Raw genomic sequence first — 19,337 nt, forward strand, 5'->3', positions numbered from 1 at the left:
ACTGACCCAAGGTCGATGTAATTATGTGTGCTTATGTAGCAGCACTGCTTACACTGACAACCTCAGGGCAGTTACAGAACAAGCCCTTGAGCTTTACACTGCTGCCCTATGGGAGATGGAAAACTGCAGATAAACCACAACCTTGGCTGAAACCAGACCTCAACTCAAGAGTGCATGAGAAAAGCGTAAAACGAGTGAGAGAAATACATTACCTATATATTCGGTGAGATGCATTTCCTCATAATGTGCAAGCTGAGATGGAGAAATGATGTCTTTGCATGTGCTGCACATCTAATGGACGTATACGCAAGTTCCTTTCACTTGACTCATATCAGAACTGCAATGCATCTTTCAAAAGGAACCACTTTGACCTCTACATGAAAAGGCTGTGCTACAGAAGGACAATATTATGAGTCCCGTAGCTCACACTGACATTTTACCATGCATTAATATTAAAATTCTGATTCTGACAAGTTGAGGGTTAAAAACCAAAGCAAGTTATTGACACAAAGGGTCAAAAATTATTGACACAAAGGGCCTACAATCAACCAAAAATGTACATAAAAAAATCCACTTCCCATAGCAAATTTTCACTTCCTGATGGGAATCACCAGGTATCGCATAACAACTTCATAGTCCTGAATATAAGTGTGGAAGGGATTATTAAAATATGCTACTCATTACCATGTTTCATCCTCTCTCATGGCATAAGATATGCTTTGAAATGACATGTACAGCTGTAAAGAGGAGTACAGAAATGCTAAAGACTAAAAAAAGTAACAAAAGCAGCAAGACCCTGTCAAAGAGAATTCACAATCACTTCCTCCCTACAGGCATTCCCATTTCCCACCTTTTCACAGCCTCATCACATGCTTTTCAGCGAACCCTCGAGTCCATAAGGAAACAAAAAACAGCAGCCTCCATCGCAGCTGTGAACTCAGCTTGTATTTTTAGGTCTAAAGTAACAGCTCTCCAAACACAGATCTCACGCCGACGCAGAAGGAAAGATTATAACTGTACAGGCAATGGATACAGCATGTAGCGTTCATAGTGGAGTCAATAGAGTATTAATGCACTAAACCGACTTGGTAACAACCCTTGCTTACTAAATGACCGAATGAGGACATCTATCATCTTCCAGCACTCCTTATCCAGGCCTTTTCTTTTCACTTGAGTACAGATCGATGACTCCTGGACCTCGACAGTCACTGAATGCATATCATATGCTCACATATATACTTAAACAGGAAATGATTCGACAAGCCCAAGCACGGTGGTCATTCAACGTGTTTAAGAGAGGCTTGAGTTTAATGATTAGCATATGGACCGGGGCCATGAGAACAGACTTTAAATAGCACAGGGGTCTTTTACTTTACTGAGTCAACTGCCTAGACCACATCCGCATTAAAGATCAGATCGTCCAGTGTGAATTTCCTGCATCGGTCTATCTGTAAAATTAGGCCTTGTAATCTTTCACATCACTGCAGTTTGGTTCATCACCAGTCATATCAAGACTACATTTATATTCAAAGCGAAACCTGTAAAGTCAAAAGAAAACTATATTAGCAGCTCACTATATTTCCAAAACATGACATATGCCTGAGAAAAAACAAAATAGCTTTTGCAGCCTAGATCAGCAGTTCTCAAGCTTTCTGTGGCCAAAGCCCACACTGTCCAAAACACGTGCGAAGATCCAATTTGATCCAGTATAAAGGTTATTGGCAAGCCTGCATTTATTAGATCCAAAATAAAAAGTAGTAATATGTAATTTATATTTATAATTTATTGTTGTGATCAAAGCTGAATTTTCAGCATCATTACTCTGCTCTTTAATGTCACATTATCCTTCAGAAATCATTCTAATATACTGATTTGCTGCTGAAAACATTTTTTCTTTTTATTGAAATAAAACATTTTTTTGTGTGTGTGTGTGGGGGGGTGCTAGGAAAAAATGCTTGTTACTAGTGGGGTTGATGCTATATTTTAAATAATAAAAATATTTCACAATATTACTGATTTTGCTGTATTTTGGATCAAATAAATGCAGTCTTATGAGCAGAAGAGAATTATTTTTAAAATCAGTTAAGATCTTACTGTTCATTTATGGGTGGATGGATGGATTTTGATTCCATGTTGACTTTAAATGTTCAAAAATAGCAACAGCATGGCTTAAAATGGACAGCTATTAAAAATATACCAAAGTTTTCTCATGCACATGCCAAGCACTGTACATCACATCTACTATCTTAAAGCTGACCATTACTATAAATAGCCTCTATGACATCATAACCTCACTGGGCTTACAGCTACATGCCATTTAACCACAACACTAATTAAAGGACCTCGGAAGTGGACTATGCTAAAAAAAGACATTATATGAAGAAATGAACAAATAAGCAAATTGATAGATTAAAAAAAAAAATATGAGAAAAGTGCTGTGGATGTGAGAGATGTTTAATGGATTGGTGTTTGATTCAGATCCTGTGCAATCCATCTAGCACCCTCTCTTAGTGTACACTACAAGTCTCTCTCTATCTCTCACGTCAGTCGTGCCGCTACCAGGGCATCATCGCAATCACAACACACAGCACTGGCACTCTGATCTGCCCTGTGACCATGGAGACGAGGAGAGCGTAAAATAACAACACTGCTCCCATAAGTCTCGCTGTACGAGCCGCAGTGCCACTGACACTCAGAAGCTCCATTTCTCATCCATTCAGGTCCAGCAAACCTCCACTGGTCCATACAAGGGGTTAAAATTGACTTGAACTGAGGGGGTACGTCAAAAAGCTTTGAATCCGATGGTTTGGGGTGGGAATCTGTTATGCGACACCCCGAAAGATGGCCTAGGCCATTTTTAAATGTAAAACCGATGTAGGCAGCGGCTGGCTCATTTGTCATCTGCCTTATCAGTGACAGCAGCCTGCCGTGTGTTAGCCAAGGCTGTCAGGAGAGAAACCACAGGAAAAGCCACCCAAAGCAGCCGGAGAGTACGGGATGAACGCGGGATGTTCGCCCCCTCTTCACACTCTCGTATTGGTCCGAGGCTCCAATCAGTGCCTGTCACTGTCAGGTGATGAAATGTGTGTTTTGAGGGACCAGGAAACCTTCAAACAGGTGTGACAATAAGACAGGGAGAAATTCAAGAGGCATGGCTGAACGTAAGGATGGAGACGGTAGCTGAGTCGGTGGGCATCCATTTTATAGGACAGTAGTGAATACATGGATTTAAAAAAATATATATTATTCAACTTATAATTTTAATTATAATTAAATAATTATAATTCCTTAAATTTGCTACTGTAAACAGCCTATAATTAGGAAAATAAACTTGGCGGAAGGATTTCAGAAAATAATCAATAACAAGATGAAATAATGTTTTATTTTCATACTTTTTTTTAACTCACACTATTATTCAAAAGTTTAGGGTCAGAAACACTTTTTAAATGTTTTTAAATAAGTATCTTATGCTCACCAAGGCTGCATTTATTGGAAAAAAGAAAAGAAAAGAAAAGTAAAATTATGAAATAGCATTACAATCTTAACAAACTATTTTAATTTATTTAAAAATGTAATTTATTCCTGTGATGATAAAGTCGAATTTTTAGCAGTTATTACTCCAAACTTCAGTGTCACATTATATATGCTGATTTTTTTTTTTTTTTGATACATTGTTCAGGATTCTTTAAAAAATAAAAACAACAGCATTTATTTGAAATAGAAATCTTTTATAACATTATTTTATATAGATATATTAGGCCTATCTATTAAATGTAGGAATGTACCAATTCACTCATTTCATGATGCAATACAATTCACAATATCATTTTCTCATGAGTTCTTAAAAAGAATAATTAAAAAAATAATTAAATTTTACACAAATTATAAATGAAAAGGTGTCCTTTTATTATTGCTTGGACACTATGCTTTACATTTCTTTGTGAAATAAAAATATGCACAAACTAAACTAAAAATAAAAAAATGTAAAATCACTTAAGTAAATAGCAAAAATAAAAGAGATTTCTTCATAGAAAATAAAGAGCCGTTACCTATGCTCTTTCCATTTAAAAGTAGAGACAACCACTGTATTCACGATACAAACAAAGTTGCTGAATACATGCAGAATGAGCAATTTTTAATCTAAATTACACTATATAATTTCAAAATTTGAAGCAAAAACAGAAAGGTCTGACTTTAGTTTTGTGAAACTATACTACATATACATATAATACATCTGCATAAAACAAAACAGCAGAATGAGGGCTGAATTGAAACACAAATTCACTCTCTAGTAACAGCAGGTGGCGCTTATGAAACAGCAGCAATATAATGCTTTTTCATATTGCTGTTGCCACTGTTTTATAAAAGCAATAATAGTACAAAACCTGAATTTATCATTGTTGAGTTGCCCTGTGAAATCTCCAAAATCTTGCTTCACAAAACTATACATAAAAACTCATGTCATGTAGCATTTTCAATATAAACTAGTAATTCTCTGAAAGCGTTACACTTCTTCTTGTTGCAATATCCATTTCACTTTCGGCTTATTTACTGCAAAATCCACCTGTCACGTCAAAATCTTAGTATATGTAGATCAAACACACAAAGCAAATACCTGCAATGTAAAGTATGAACCACTTTTCAAGCTGATTACATGAAGCTCTGCTCCACAGAATAGATGTTCCTGCACACAATGAGACGTACTGTATGTGCAGGTTTAAGTGTGAACGCACACACATGCGCGCCATTCACACATACAAACCCCACACTCTCACTCACTAAACAAGTTTTTCGCTCACTCAGAGTTGGGAGTGAAGAGAAACACCTGAGAGAGTGTGAGATCGAGAGAAAGAGAGAGAATGACAACCACACCTCACTCATCATATTCATCTAGAAGGTGAGAACAGGTTGTCCCTTGGAACGACTAGATGAGGCATTTCCACAGCCCGTATTAGCTTTACAAACCATTTCAGCCCGGGTTTCTATACGAAGGTGACTTATGAGAAAGGGACCAGGCAAGAACAAGGCATTTTAATTATTCAGAGTCCGTGCTCATTTACACCAGAATGGCTGCCTCGACTAAGCTCAGAGTCTGACATATGACTCACATAAAGGATTTAGCTAAGTCTGACTGGAAGTACATCCATGCTAATTGAAATATATTTATATTAGCAGGCTGATATAGTCTCTTTGATATTCACCAGCACTTTCCATTCAGGACAGGGCTGTGTTTACATTACATACAGTAGTTGAACAGTGAGCGCTTGCATAGTGAACATGCCTAATGTGCAGACCACAAGAAACATTTTTACGGAGCAATGAGGTAAGTGTTTATGTGCTGTTAGTATAGAGTCTAAGGCTATTGTTAGTAAAAGAATCCTAGCATACTGCTAGGGTAACTTACTGTGACTGTGTTTAACTGTGTTATGTATTTTGAGTACATCTAAAACTTTGAAAAAGAATGTTCTAAAGAAAAAAAAACATAAGAATTCAAATTCTTGAGAAAAAAAAATGAAGTAAAAACAAAAGCGAAGATTTTAATTACTTTATTGGGTTGTTTCAGATATAAAACTTTTTTATACTAGCTTCAGAAAATACACATTAATGTTAGAATATTTTACTTGCATAATCTAGAATACTTGTAGGTTTATCAAATATTTGTGTTCCAGCTGGAAATATCATGGGTTATCATCAGGGAATAAAAATATATGAGAAGGCCTTTAGAAATGTTTTTCAATTATTAAACTTAACAATCTTCTTATAATTTATTCTAAGAGCTTCTTATTTTTTTCTTAAGGAGTTTTTTTTTTTTTTTAATCCGGCCCTGGTTCCAGAACACTTTGCTCTGGTTGCTAATGGTCAGTATAATTTGCCACAAATGTGTTGATTTCTCTGTGATTTGGTCAAAGTGTGATGATTTGTGTTTAGTTTAGTCAATGTCTATAATGATTTGATCAGTAGAGTCTGTTGTCTGATTATGAGCGCTGTGTGTTTTTACTGGAAGGAGAATTTTAGACTGAGTCACTGTCTTTGTGCTCTGATGTGACATTACTTCTCTGATCACGTTCTGGTTTTGTCTGTAGTACTCACTCACACACACACGCACGCATACACGCACACACACGCATATCTCCCTGGATCCCACTGCCAACGCGCTCTAAAAATATCTGCATCAGAAGCTCTCCTAGCTGTGTGTGTGTGTGTGTGTGTGTGTGTGTGTGTTGGAATGAATCATTCAACCAGAGATACTCAACTAATCCCTCGCTCTCTGTCTCTGTGAATGTGAAAGAAAGAGAGAAACAAGGGATGAGAGAGAGAGTAAAAGAGGGCATGATTTTCCAAGAATGGACTACTGAATACATGCTCTAAAAAATTACAACCAGCGGCTTCTATCCAAGTAGGCAGCAATCACTCAAGAATATGGATCAGAAAAAAAAACTGTAAAACAGTATTAAACAAATGTAACTAGGTCAAATAGTGTACAGTATGTTTACTAAGGATTTGTTGTTTAACCACATCAACTCGTCGTAGTTTTTGCTATTTTTGGACCAAAATGTATTTTCGATGCTTCAAAAAATTCTAACTGACCCTCTGATGTCACATGGACTACTTTGATGATGTTTTTCTTAACTTTCTGGACATGGACAGTATACCGTACACACAGCTTCAATGGAGGGACTGAGAGCTCTCGGACTAAATCTAAAATATCTTAAACTGTGTTCCAAAGATAAACGGAGGTCTTACGGGTTTGAAACAACATCAGGGTAAGTTATTAATTACATTAATTTGCTATCTGGGTGAACTAACCCTTTAAGGCACATGTGCCTTTCCAAATCATACCTATTCAGTTGAATTTGCCACAGGTTAGCAATATGGATGCTCCTGAGCTAAATTTCAACTGTCCCAGATAAGGGTATGAATACTTATAGAATCATTTTTGTTTTTTATTTTTAATAAATTTGCAAAGATGTTAAAATGTTAAAAAACAGTTTTTCGCTTTACCATTATGGTGTACGGAGTACAGACTGTTGTGAGAAAAAAGTTATTAAAAGCAGTTTAACATAGCAACATAAAACGTGAAAAAAATGAAGGGGTATGAATACATTCAAAAGACACTGTATAATAATATACAATTATATTATTTTTAATACAGAACAGTATCCAACAAACCCAAGGACACGAATACCAACTATTCTTGAAAGAATTTATGCTGAAAGGGAGAAAATATGAATGCTTCATTGAAAAAAAAATTTGTAAAATAAAAATCTATGTAAGTTATTGCTTTTAACAGAATAAAATAACTGTGAATGCAGTCATTATGTCTGACTAGCCTTTTTAAAGCTAAATGAAACGGTACTGTTATTTATTTATTTTTATTACGGTTTACTTTTTTCTTCCATGATCACACTTGCAGGCCCCTGGACCCCATTTTGAAAACCCCTCCCATCTATAAACCTTGTAAAGATCAAATGGAAATGATGTAAATATAAACATCATTTAGTTGGACGAAAAAGCCCAGAGGGGAATTTGGCTCCTCAGTTCAGAAGTCCACCACACGGTGCGGATCGCTGCATGCAAAAGAGCGTTTCTGAGTGTCGCTGCATGTTCTGTACGTGTTGATTAAACACTACTGTGCAGAGTTTGCATTTTCACGAGGGTGTGACAGATATGTGCATGCTCAGGTTTGCATTCCAAGAACTGCACTTCCTGTCAGTCAAATGAATCAAGTTTCACACTAAATAAAAAAAGGGAGACCAAGAAAGGTGAGTCAAAGTGAAAGGGCAAAAACTAAAAGTGGCGAGCGAAATACAAAAACATATTAATCTCTCATAGACCCAGCAAGACCTGTCGATCACGGAGACCTCAAGCATCTTGCCGCACATTATGGAAGCTGTCCGGCCTGTGAAAAACATTCATGCACACTCACACACTGCCTACGATAAACACATCACCTCCCCCGCCTTGCACCTTATCTGCCACATGTCCTCCTCTCGCAGCTTCAGAGCACAGAAAGACCTGGCGCGCGTCCCTGCCGAAGGCTTCCCTTTAATTCTTCCTCAATTTCTCACATGAGGAATGACTCATCTCTCCTTGTTTCACTGAAAGACTTGCTCTGTTCTTGTCTTTCTGGCTTCTTAGTGGTCAGTGTCCCTGACCCAGACAAGACAGCCTGCAGGAAAGTACAGTATAAGAATAACTACGATATATTTGTACGAACATCCTATTATCCATTAGCATTCCCATTCAGTCGTTTGGCTAGAACAGGACCCAAAATACACCATCTCTCACACAAAATAATTCAGAATGCATTGGTTGTTTTTCTCCATTACACAGAATTAAGAATGGCGCAACACAGATGCAATAGCATCAAGTGTCATTAAAGTATCATAAATTGAAATTCAGACTAAAATTTAAGTTATTGCTGAACATCTTCATCTCAAGTGAGCCTTTGTTTGATTAAAGGGTTAGTTCACCCAGATAGCAAATTTATGTAATTAATAACTTACCCTCATGTTGTTTCAAACCCGTAAAACCTCCGTTTATCTTTGGAACACAGTTTAAGATATTTTAGATTTATTCCGAGAGCTCTCAGTCCCTCCATTGAAGCTGTGTGTACGGTATACTGTCCATGTCCAGAAAGGTTAGAAAAACATCATCAAAGTAGTCCATGTGACATCAGAGGGTCGGTTAGAATTTTTTGAAGCATCAAAAATACATTTTGGTCCAAAAATAGCAAAAACTACGACTTTATTCAGCATTGTCTTCTCTTCCGTGTCTGTTGTGTGAGAGAGTTCAAAACAAAGCAGTCTGGATATCCGCTTCGCGAACGAATCATTCAGTTCACCAAATCGAACTGAATCGTTTTAAAAGGTTCGCATCTCTAATACGCATTAATCCACGAATGACTTGAACTGTTAACTTTTTTTTATGTGGCTGACACTCCCTCTGAGTTCAAACAAACCAATATCCCGGAGTAATTCATTTACTCAAACAGTACACTGACTGAACTGCTGTGAAGAGAGAACTGAAGATGAACACCGAGCCGAGCCAGATGGCGAACAATAGACTGACTCGTTCACGAGAGAAGAACCGGTTGCATCGGTTTTCGGATCACCAGTAGTTCTTTCGGACAGTTCGATTCAATAAACCGGTTGAAGAAAACGGTTCACCGGTTCTTTTGCGCTCGATGTATAATGGCGTCATTTGCGATGATTGCCCTTGATTCAAGCCTTCGGTTTACCCGCGCTCATAACACTAGCACAGAATCAGTTCAGAATCAATCACCAAAAGAATCAGTTCAGTTCAGTGGCCCTGTGTGTCGGTCTGCTTCACGCTGAATCACACATGCGCAGTATCATCAGCTCCTCGGTTCACGAATCGGACGCGTCTGACAGAAACGGTTCTTGACTCATGAACGAGTCAATGTTTTGTTCGTTATCTGGCTCGGCTCGGTGTTCATCTTCAGTTCTCTCTTCACAGCAGTTCAGTCAGTGTACTGTTTGAGTAAATGAATTACTCCGGGATATTGGTTTGTTTTAACTCAGAGGGAGCGTCAGCCACATTAAAAAAGTTAACAGCTTAAGTCATTTGTGGATTAATGCGTATTAGAGATGCGAACCGTTTAAAATGATTCAGTTCTATTTGGTGAACTGAATGATTCGTTCGCGAACCGGATATCCAGACTGCTTTGTTTTGAACTCTCTCTCACAACAGACACGGAAGAGAAGACAATGCTGAATAAAGTCGTCGTTTTTGCTATTTTTGGACCAAAATGTATTTTCGATGCTTCAAAAAATTCTAACTGACCCTCTGATGTCACATGGACTACTTTGATGATGTTTTTCTAACCTTTCTGGACATGGACAGTATACCGTACACACAGCTTCAATGGAGGGACTGAGAGCTCTCGGACTAAATCTAAAATATCTTAAACTGTGTTGCAAAGATAAACGGAGGTCTTACGGGTTTGAAACAACATGAGGGTAAGTTATTAATTACATTAATTTGCTATCTGGGTGAACTAACCCTTTAAGTCAGTTTGTGAACGAATCTTTCAGACCTGGATCAACCAACTCCTAAAAAGATCCGACTGAATAGAATGATTTATTCATTATTTATCTAATGAACTCTCATCGGCCAACTTAAATTTCTGTATGAATTTCATATAAAGCTGTCTTGTGGTTCTTCCGTTTCCTTTTAGAAGCTAGTAAGCTTCAATCCTTATTTACTGGGATGAAATGGAAAAGAGGGACCAGAATGTGCTTTAAAAGTTCTTCCTTGTGTTTCACATTTGAAAGAAAGAGAACAGAGTAAAAAAATAGAGCTAATCTGAACATATTTGATGTTTAAAATACAAATATGTCAAGCAAGACTTTGGACCAATGAGAATTCAGTGTGGGTGGGGCTACCCGGCAACTAAAATAGACACCCGCAGTTCGTCATGAAGTATGACGCTGTTGAAGGAAAGAATATATGCAAACAAAACTAGCCGCAAAAAACATTTGGTTGAAGTTGGTTGGAGAGGATACATAAAAAAATACTAGTAAGGAAAGTGTGGACAGAGCCACATAATAACTTAGCACGAATCTAATTATATTCGAAAGATAGTCGTCACTGATATCATAATGTAACGGTGTAAAATAATAACGCTAATATGTGGATTTGCAAGGCACAGCAGATAAGGATGTTTCAATTGTTTATTTCATTATCTGGCCGAACAAAGCGCGAGAAAGAAGGACACGTTTGATAATAACTTCTATGAAAAACAGCAGTTCCTTTGAACACATTTCACATTGTCTGTGAGACATCCAGCCTGCGACTGACCTTTCCTTTTAGTCTTTATCAGGGAGGCCACGAGGGAAATGACAGTGCTTCAGTACGTCCAGAGCGTTTCTGCACAGCGCTGACGCTATGCCACGCATGCCAAAAATAACAGAAAAATCTACAAGATGAGTTAAACGTATATTTTCTTTATGTATTTTTCTACTGACATTGACTTCCTGTGACCCTCAATCCTGTTCATTCAAAATATAATTCCATATAATGCCCACAAGGATAATTTTACAATGTAAACATACTGTTAGCATTCATTTGTCAGATCGAAAACACTCTTGAATCTCAACTCAGGCCATTATGAAGCTATTCTTCCCCAGTCGCCCTTCAATCGATACACTTGAGCCACAGAGGAGGACTTAGCACCTAATAAGCTGCAGATATTAAAGATCATTGTACAGCACTTTCTGTACACAGTATCTCTATAAATACTAGACTGGCCGCATTGTTGTGCAGTTTGTGCCGAGAGCTATGAAGAGCGCAGACGCTTGTCTTTTTGGCACAAAGACCCACTTGAGGAAGGACTAACTGGAAACAGGCCAAAAGATGGACAATCACACAGCTGAAAAATACCTCCAGCCCTCCCTTTTCCAAAATATCATTGCTGTAAACAATGGTGATGTAATGATTTATTTTGTCTCTCTCATTCCAAGTGGAAATTGTAAACATTTATCAATGAGAACAGAGGCACGACTTTCATAATAAGAGTTGCCTGATAAGTCATCTCGTGGTAACAGTGGCAGGGTCTCCCTGTGATTTGATATGGGGGCACTGTAATAAAGATGTGAACAGCTCCTTTGTGGTGGGAGATCCTTTCTGATTGGTACACAACAAGCTTTAGGTAATTACCACAGTGCCAGAGAGCATATGAATAAATTCATGAGCTCTGACTCAGGTAATTAACTTATTGTTTAGTAATTAGAGATCAGGAGAGAGAGGGAGAAGGAGAATGAAAAAGAGAAAGTGAGGAGAACATTTGTAGGAGCTGAAAAAAAAAAAATCTGAAATATGTAATAAGAAATATAAAAGTGAGAAAAAATATGTATGAATATATATATATAAAAAAAGATTTAAAAAAAGGAACCTACTCATTTCAAATACAGGCCTGCATGTCAGTTAAATTTTACAATGAATCAGTATTAATGTAATTTACACTACTGTTCAGAGGTTTAGATCAGCAATTTTTTTTTTAATAAATGAATACTTTAATTCAGCAAGAATGCATTTCATTGATCAAATGTGGCAGTAAAGATAATAAAGATTTGGAAGAAAAAATGCATAGTGGTTTCCACAAAATTATTAAGTCGCTGTTTTCAACACTGATAATGCAAACCAGCATATGTTACCCTGGACCACAAAACCAGTGTTAAGTTTAATTTTTTTTCGAAATTGAGATTTATACATCATCTGAAAGCTGAATAAATAGGTTTTCCATTGATGTATGGTTTGTTAGAATCGGTCAATAATTGGCAGAGATACTGTACATCTATTTGAAAATCTGGAATCTGAAGGTGCAAAAAAATCTCAATACTGAGAAAAACGCCTTTGAAGTTGTCCAAATGAATTCTTAGCAATACATTACAAAAAAATAGTTTTGATTTATTTACAGTAGGCAATTTACAACATATCTTCATGGAACATGATATTTACTTAATATCCTAATGATTTTTGGCATAAAAGAAAAATCAATAATTTTGACCCATACAATGTATTTTTTGGCTATTGCTAAAAATAAACCCCAGCGACTTTGTGGTCCAGGGGTCACATATAAGATTAATTTTACAGTATAATGATTTGACTTGACACTAAAGATTGCTGAAAATCTAGCTTTGACATCACTAAAATAAATCAATCTTTCCTTCTCATTTATTTAAAAGGGATAATGTAGAAGCATTGCTTTCATTTTATTTGTTAATATTAGTATTAATATTTAATTTATAATACAGTTACCAAGCTATTATTGCAAAATTGCCAAACAGTGTATTCAGGACCTGACTGCACATTATCCTGTTTAAAACACTGGTACAAACCAAATAAATAGAGATGAAATATTGATTTGAGCTTGATTTATTTTAGTTTGTGAGAAAAAAAGTGACTGTGGAGTGATACAAGAGACATAAAATGTAATTATGCAGAAAATTGGTTTGGTTATTGGCTGGCCATTATTCAAGAACATTTGACCACAAAAATTAAATTTTACACAGCTATTTACTAGAAAAAAAACTGCTCTATACCCCACTCCTCTCACATACCTTGTGGTACTGACAGGTACATGTTCAAAATGTTACTATCGACTTGGTACAAAAGCATTACTTTGACATCCTTAATAAAAAAGGTTGAGAGACACAAAATATAGGATGCTGTAGAATGTCACAGAATGAAGGGGAAAGACAGACTGAGTGGTTTTCCATTTAGACTGACCAGGAGGGACTGGAGGAGAAAATGAGGAAGTGTGAACTGACACCAGAGGCAGAAAGAGATCCCTGTCAGAGCTCAAAGCTGAACAGACACTCCTGACGGGTTTATCCATGCACCGCTGGGCCCGACTACAACTCAACCAGCATCACATCCTGTCCCCACAGACACGCTACACGCATACACACAGCCAATCCCCCTGAAACGTCATCTTACACAGTATATCACATCCACTGACACGCTCTGACAGGCTGGAAGCTTCTTCGTTTCCAAACAGGAGCTGGTAGACAAGAAGCAAGACTATTTCTGCTGTCTTACAGCCCTGAGAGTAAAAAAACAACTTGTGAAGGATGAAGATCAAACCTTCAATGAGGAAAAGGTGAGCCACTCTTGACTACAGTGACCCTAATACATTTCTATGGCAGGAATGAGAACATACACTACATTTCAATAGTTTGGGGCCATCAAGATTTTTATTCTTTCAAGACTTTTATTCATTAAGGATGCATTAAATTGACAAAGGTAACAATAAAGACATTTATAATGTTACAAAAGGTTTTATATTAAATAAATGCTGTTCTTTAGAATTTTGTATTCATCGACTTAACGAGAAAAATGTATCATTGTTTCCACAAAAATATGAAGCCGAACAACTGTTTTCAGCAATGATAATAATAATTAATTTCTTGAGCAAATCGGCATATTAGTATGGTTTCTGAAGGATCATGTGACACTGAAGACTGGAGTAATGATGCTGAAACTTCAGCTTTGATCACAGGAATACATTTAAATACAAATCAATCAAATAGAAAACGGTTATTTCAAACTAAACATATTTCAAAGTATTACTGTTTCTACTGTACTTTTGATCAAATAAGAGCAGCTTTGTAAGCATCAGAGACATCTTTAAAATCTTACAGACCAAACCTTTGAATGGTACAGCAGATGATAAACAGATATGAGAGTATTACAATGATATCAGTAGGGATGTGCACAAATACATATTTCACAAATTAGTTTGTCAATGTCCGTCCGAATGACATTTCTGATATTTCTTTCCTATACATAAGGGTATATACATATAGGGTATATAACATATACAAACAGCAACAAAAACACACACCAAAAAGAAAAAAATGGCGGAAACCAAGGGCATGGAGCCATCTGAACCATTCATCATTAATGAATAAACAGGTTAATCATCTACCTGTAATTACTGTAAACCATCACAGCTTGCTGGACAACTTGTTAACCATCCTGCTCATTCCCAATTATTCAAAGCTGGAAGTATTATCAAATTAAAGGAATTGTTCACCAAAAAAAAAGAAACTTTTGTCATCATGTCAGTCCAAAGTTGTATGACTTTATATACAGAACACAAAAGAAGATATTCTCATTGGTCATTGGGGTCTAGTGTCAATCCTGAAAATATCTCATTTTGAGTTTAGCAGAAGAAAGTCATAAGGGTTTGGAAAACACGCAGATTCATATTTTTTTTCTTTGTTTTCAATTTTTGGTTAAATATTCCTTTAAAGATAGACTGCATAGACTGTTGAAACCACACACTTAAACCCGAGAGGATTCCAGACAACTATGTGATGATGACAAAGACAAGTGGAGGTAGGAACAAATACCAAAACAGTGAGTGGAAAAAGAGGAAGTGCAGTGTTGAGTCAGCAAGTGAAAGAGAGATAACAAGTGATCGGAGTATAGCAAGAAAGAAGAAGAGAATCATAGACATTTAATGCATTTTCGCACAGATGTGTGACGAGGTTGACCTCATCTGAGAAAGGGACAGAAAATGCACCACATTTTTTCCAGTGGTCACATCTGTCTAAAAACCCTACTGGGCAGAATACAACACACAAGCCTCTCTTTCATTCAGGTCTATTACGAGTACATCTGTTTTGAAGTTAATGGTAAAAAAGCTTGACCCAAGAAAGAAAGAGTCTCGTGCACAATGCAGAAACATTCAAGTGAAAGTAAACTGCTGTCTTACCCAGCAGGATGATACAGGCGAATCTGAACCAGGTTCAATCGGAGAGAAGAGTCCAGATGAAATCACTGGGATGGGGATGGAAAAATCTCTCCTCCTGCTGTCTGAGGGGACGGCTTGTGATTCCCACTCTGTCTGTCCACGTCTGTGTCTGCGTCTGCCTGGCTCCAACAACCTTCACCATTCCCTTTCACATACAAAAACAAACAGCTTTACACCTAAGCAATCAGGTCTACAATATATGACCCTATACTTTACTGCTAGACTGTATATTTAAACATGATTGGAATGCTTTTCTGACTAATCAACATCCAAAACTAAAACTGCATTTTATTAATAGACTGACTATATACAGCATGAATTTGAGAAACATATAAACTAGCTAGATTTTATATTTTATATGTAATAAAATAAATGTGTTCTGAGATCCTCTTATAATGTCACCATCAGCCCTCTTGAATATGTAACCAAGGTAACAGGAGACTAGTTGAGAATCTACTTTAAATAGTTTCAGGTGTATGAACCAGCGAGACACCTTAGGGTGGGGGATTTCCTTTACTATCGGACTAACATCGTCCAACAAAAATTAAAAAAGATCAACTAATTAATTGGTTAATTAGTCAATAAATCAAATCAATAAATTGCTAATGTTACACTTAAAAGCACGTTTAATAAAACGTATCATAAAATGTATTTTTTACACGTGTGTGATGTATACATACACAACCATAGGTGTCACTTATGTATCTCATGTGAAAGTAGAACATGTATAATGTCACAATGTTTTGTTTTGGACTTTCTATTCATCAAAGAATCCTGAAATATACTGTTTTCAACATTGCAAACAATAAGAAATGTTTTTTTTCAGCAGCAAATCAGCATATTAGAACGATTCTGAAAAATCATGAGACAGTGACGCAAATATTGACCGTTCATTAAAAGATAACAATGTAAAAAGTAAATATCAGCATTGTATTTTAAGAGTACTATAAAATACTTTTTAATAAATTTTAAAATATAACTTAAATCTTTTTATAGTTATATTTAATGGGTCACCCTTTGTGACCACCAAACCAAATCTCCAGGTGCTCTCCTGAGAACCAGACTGAAATGTATTTGTTTTTACTGTATTTTTGATCAAATAAAGGCCATAAAATCTTACCAACCCTAAGCTTACATTAGTACATTGTCTTTATTAAATTAACATTTCTCTGATTTCATGCCTGCCATAGCCTTTCATCACTAAGTGTGCATTCCTCTACACAAAAGCTTTTTCCCCCTTAAATTGTCTGACCTCTTGGTCCAGTTTAATGGTTCATTCCAGGGCTGAGCGCTGTGAGGAAAGGCTGTTTAATCAGAATCACTCTCCTGGTCTCTGAAGCTCCTTGGGGAGACCGCATTCACAAAACTAACATTGGACACTATTTATAGATGCCTGTCGACATGGCAACCACTCTTTGTTAGTTTGAATCAGAAACTGTTTCTCCTTTTTTCCCCTCAAATGTTTCGCTTCTTGCTTCAAAGCAGGCGCTGGGACTTGAGGCACTCAGTTGTCTCGATTAGCTCTGGTATGTTCCTTCAAAACAAGGCCAGGATGGAGGTAATGCTCTGGCAGAACCGTACGAGTGCTTTTCTGCATTTGTGTACTTGAGCTACTTGTGCTCTTAAATATTGCTGTGTCAAATCTATTCTGAGTAAACCACCAGTTAATCTTGTTTAGATGCCACCACCCATTGGCAACAAGGGCACATACAGTATTTATGCGTGTAGAGGAGTCACAAGCTGTTTACATCACTTTAAACTGTATCCATTAAAAGTCTATTTAAACACCTGCAGGCTGATGTCATATATAATTGAAACGGCATCCCAGTGAGTAAAACTAACCAGTTAAAAAAAATTGTTTGTTTTTACAGAGAATGTAGGTCACATGGTGTTCATCCTCAGCAGATCCGCCAGAACTGAAAACATAATTCATAACAATTCATTTTCTTTACACAAAAACTACTATGCATAAACCTTTCAAGACTCTGAGCATTCCTATAAAAGCATTGCAACTGGCATAATATTCACTGTAAAAGCTTATATTATATATATTATATTGTTACTATATTGTAACAGCTTATATATTTCAATAATTTGCAATAATCTTCAGTGATATTCTGGTTAAAATCGCATAATTATTAGTAGTTCACTCCCTTACTAGTGTTGTTCATGGTTAAGAAGACTTGATTTGATTTGAAATGCCTATGGAGAAAATGAATGAGAAAAATTATTCCTAAACAAGAAAAGTGGTTTATGTTTGCTCTTTTTGTTGAGATTTACATGATACTGGAGACTCGACTCCACCGAGAGTAACAGTTTTACTTCTACAACACAGAAGAAAGGCTATACTGATGCAAATGTTATGAATTACACATGCATACCAGCGCACACACACACACACACACATATATATATAGAGACAGGCAAATATACTCACATATAAACCATCACCCTTCCTTGTCTAAGTCAGCAGCACCGAATTTTGCTGACTGTTCAAAAATGCAGGAAAGAATATTAACGACTTTCTGATGCCCTGCCCACTGTCAGTCAAACACCTCCCACTGTTTCCTTCATAGGGAATACACACATTACAGTATGACTTGACTATTAAGATTATCTATATATTTAGTCATACTAAAAGTAACAGTTAGTCATCTGATATTTTAAAACCTAATCATATCACACGCGTCAAAATGTCAAAATAAGATACAGGCTTACTGGAATGTGCAGTTGGGAAGTTACAAAAAAAAAAAAAAAAAAATATATATATATATATATATATATATATATATATATATATATATATATACACACACTTAAAAATAAAGGTGCTTTACGATGCCATATTGTTCTTTGTGAAAGAAAGGTTCTTTGTGGTGAAAGAAGGTTTTTCAGATTATAAAAAGGATGGTTCTTTAAAGAACCTTTGACTGAATGCTTCTTTGTGGAACCAAAAATGGATCTTCTATGGCACTGCTTTTTTGGTCACTATTTCATGGTAGATATTTCTTACTATGGTATTTAGAATAAAATCGAGATGAATAAAGTTTAGAAAGGTCATGAGCATTGTGACATTGTGATATTACTGACTTTATCTCTCCCCCTTGGTAACGGTTTGAGTCATTTTACATTTCAAACAGCACTTTTGTGTCTAGGTTACACTAAAAACAGTATCTTCTCGTCCCGCTTTCATAAAGTGCACTCTCTGTTTCTGTTTCCCGTAATTCAGCAGCTGAGAAGGGCTGCAGGCTGCTGTTTCTCTCTCATCTTTCTGACGAATTACAGAAGTGTAATGGTTAAATGGCAGCTGACCACAAACAGTCAAATCTATACCACTTGTATTTGTTCCTTTACGAAACAAGTCAAGGGGTATTATTAACATGCTAACAATGCTAAGTGATGTGGCGTATATCGTGGAGGGTATATTTTTGTTATACACAAACTAAACCAAACACAGTCTGCACAATGTAGGTTTTTAGTGTCTTAGTCTTATTTTTTTCACAAACATGTTTATATATAGACATTTAAGAATAGATATTTTCATCTGCTAATCAATCGAGTACACAACAAAAGTATAAACTGATTATAAGCTCAGAGCTTCTGTCCCTCAGAGCCTCAGTGTTGTTGGACTACTACGGTTATTGCACAGTACTCTGAAGTAAGACAAACAAGACAAACATACAGGAGCTTTGATTTCCCACTAACAAAATGACCTTCACCACTTCTAGGCCGATTTGTGCAGCTACAGTGTGTGTGTGTGTGTGTGTGTGTGTGTGTTCCTGAGGGCTTTCTGTCTTTAAAAAATTCATAATGTCAAGTTCATCTGTCCATTCACATTAGCAGCTGTGTTTATATTACTAAAGGAATGGTTAAAAATGTCAACCTCAGCTTTCCCTCTCATTCTCTTTCACACACTGTATTTGTTTCACTATTGCGTACATTTTTAAAAAGCGAGGACATTTTGGACCTCAACAGTCAGAAAATTCATTATTTTTATAACATGTATACTAGGGTTGCATTATTATTCAGCTGATTTTTGATTATTTTAAAG

The 19,337-nt window shown here is 36.4% G+C and overlaps 1 protein-coding gene across 1 annotated transcript in view; it reads right to left on the reverse strand.

Moving 5' to 3' along the window:
- The window catches only part of LOC132145490 (ataxin-1-like), a 104,148-nt gene that overhangs the window by 50,478 nt on the left and 34,333 nt on the right, over positions 1-19,337 (reverse strand). Inside the window, exon 2 of the mRNA XM_059556572.1 lies at positions 15,248-15,431. The gene's annotated coding sequence lies outside the window, so the exon portion shown is untranslated. The remainder of the gene's footprint in view (positions 1-15,247; positions 15,432-19,337) is intronic.

This window comes from Carassius carassius, chromosome 8 (genome assembly GCF_963082965.1).
Source record: "Carassius carassius chromosome 8, fCarCar2.1, whole genome shotgun sequence".
NCBI lineage: Eukaryota > Metazoa > Chordata > Actinopteri > Cypriniformes > Cyprinidae > Carassius > Carassius carassius.